This window comes from Suricata suricatta, chromosome 2, assembly GCF_006229205.1.
Source record: "Suricata suricatta isolate VVHF042 chromosome 2, meerkat_22Aug2017_6uvM2_HiC, whole genome shotgun sequence".
NCBI lineage: Eukaryota > Metazoa > Chordata > Mammalia > Carnivora > Herpestidae > Suricata > Suricata suricatta.
Window position 1 is genome coordinate 62,712,620 of NC_043701.1, and position 2,755 is coordinate 62,715,374.

The 2,755-nt window shown below is 46.0% G+C and overlaps 1 pseudogene; it reads right to left on the bottom strand.

Annotated features, from left to right (window-relative positions):
* Positions 1-2,165: 2,165 nt before the first annotated feature.
* Positions 2,166-2,755, bottom strand: part of LOC115275125 — a 1,167-nt pseudogene continuing 577 nt past the window's right edge.

The following is a 2,755-nucleotide window of genomic DNA, read 5'->3' on the forward strand; positions in this document are numbered from 1 at the left end:
GAGGAAAGGATGGGTATGTATGAAACAAGTTTGGTCAAATATTACTAATATTGAATTTAAAATAGTTACATAGAGGTTTGTTATACTATTCTTTCTACTTATGTGTTTTCTGAGATTTCCCTAAATAATTTTTTGTTGTTGTTGGAATTTTTATAAAATGATTATTTTAGGGTCACCTAGGTGGGCTCAATAATGAAGTGTCTGACTTCTGAGCTGGGCAGGAAGAGAGGTAGCACACACACAAGTGCAGGATGGCCTGGGGGAGAGAGAGAATCTTAAGCAGGCTCCATGCTCAGCATAGAACCCAACCTGGGGCTCGATCCTACTGTCCAGGGATTATGACATGAGCTGAGGTTAAGAATCAGACACTCAACCAGCTGAACCACGCAGGTGTCCCAAGTGTCTGACTCTTGATCTTAGCTTACGTCAGGATCTCAGGGTCATGAGTTCAAGCCCCATGTTAGGTTCCATACAGGGTGTGAAGCCTACTTAAAATTGAAAAAAAGTTATTATTTTAGTCACGCTCTGAAACAGTGGAGTAGACTAAGTGGCCTCTAATCTTCTCATCTGAGAAAACATACTTTTTCTATTAAGTGGTAATCTTTATCATAAACTATCTGCTTCTCACTAAAGCAAAAAAATTGAAGTCAGAAAGACTCATGGGGTTTTTTGGCCAATTAATCATAAATCCCTATACCGATATACTGTTGGAATCATTGCTTAAAAAATGAAAAGTGAGCCAGTGGCATAGGAAAAGAATGCTATTTTAAAATTTCTTTCTTAACTCACCCCCAAATCTCACAGAAATAACTTGTCACTGAAGGCTGCATTACTTTGAAACTCAAACAAAGTAAATTATATTTTTATTCTGACTGGAGGAGAGAAGAGGTGACCTGATCTTTTCTGACTAGATACGAGTTTTCTAAAAAAAAAAAAAAAAAAAAAAACTGAACCAACTGGAAACTCTCTCTAGGGGGCAACCATGGGATAAGTAATTATATCAAAGTATTATTTTCATAAAGTTTAAAATGTGACTCATGCAGAAACAGACCCATAAATACAGAGAACGAACTGGTAATTACCAGAGGGGAGTGGGGGGAGGAGGAGGACAAAATGGGTGCAAGGGAGTGGGAGGTACAGGCAATATAGTCAGTGGTCCTGTCATAGTGTTGGGTGGTGACAGACGGCGACCACACAGAGTGTCCTTGTTGAATCACTATGTTGTACACCTGAAACTAATGTAACATTGTGTGTCAGCTGTACTTCAACAATACATACTTATTTATGGCATGTCCATGACTCATGCAAATGGAGAAGGAACACACGGAAAAGGGTTTTTTTTTTTCCAGCTCATCAGTGAAAGAACCAACAGAATGATACAGCTAGTTCAAAGGGTATTTGAAGAACCAGATATTGAACTGGGCCTTTCAATATGGAAAATTAAGTAAGATTGTTCATCTTTCACCTGGGTGAGTCGCCAGAGAATTATGCTGTGTGAACATATGTAATCGCAAAAAGTTATATGCTATATGGTTCTTGTCTATGATATTCTTGAGCTGGCAAATTTACAGCAATGGAGAACAGTTTAATAGTTGCCAGGGATTAAGAAGATGGGTTCTCGAGAGGAGTGGTTGTGGCTATAAAATGGCTACACACACACACACACACACACACACACACACACACATACACATATATAATATATATATAGAGAGAGAGAGAGGGAGGGAGGAGGTGCGGGAATCCTGGGTGACTCAATTTCAGCTCTGGTCATGATCCCAGGGTTGTGGAATGAAGCCCCTCCCTGGCCTTGGTGCTGAGCATGGAGGCATAAGAAACTCTCTCTCTCCCTCTGCCCCTCTTTCCAGCTTGCACTCTCTCACTCTCTCTCAATTAAAAAAAAAAAAAAAAAGGAACCATGGACCTGGGTGGGTCAAATTATGATCTCATGGTTAGTGAGTTGAAGCCTACACCGACAGCGTGGAGCCTGCTTCAGATTCTGTCTCCCTCTCTCTGCCTCACCGCTGCTCCCTCGCTGTCTTTCTCTCTCTCAAAAATAATTACATAAGTAAACATTTTAAAAAGGGGGTGGTGCCTGGGTGACTCAGTTAAGTATCCAACTCTCTCTCTCTTTTTTTTAAGAAATGGTTTATTTTCCATCAACCTCATTTCCACTTTCTTTGCCTTTGTGGAAGAGCAGCTGCGGACCGCTCGGCGGCCGTTCCCGCCCACTCAGTGGCCTGAGCAGTGGGCGCCGCAGACCAGGCTGCAGTGGCCGGCTGAGCGCTGTGGTCTCCGGCGGGGGGGCGGGGACCGCTGAGCAGGCACAGAGGGCCCCGCGCGCCTTCGGACCAGACTGCGACCTCGGGTTGGGTAGCAGTGATCTCAGGGGCAGGAGCAGTCCCTTCCCCCTGAAACTCCTCCTTGGTCCCAGCCTTCTCAGCAGTGACCTGCCCTTCCTTTTCGGTGTCTTCAGGGTCTCCGCAGAAGCAGACATCAGGCAGGACCTCCCGTGGGTGTTCACGGGAGACGGAGCCGCGCGTGCGCAGAACTCCCTGGGCCGGCACCCGCCGTGTCCGACCCACCGGTGAGCGCCCTTGTTGGTGCAGAGGATGGCAGTGCCCAGAGGGCGCAGAGGAGTCTGTGACACAGAGCGACGGGAGGCAGGGTAACGGAAGACGCCTCCGTGAGAGGCCGGTGGTCAGCCCTGGGATCAGTCAGCACCGGAAGTCTCGGCTCCTGGAAGGCTGCCTGG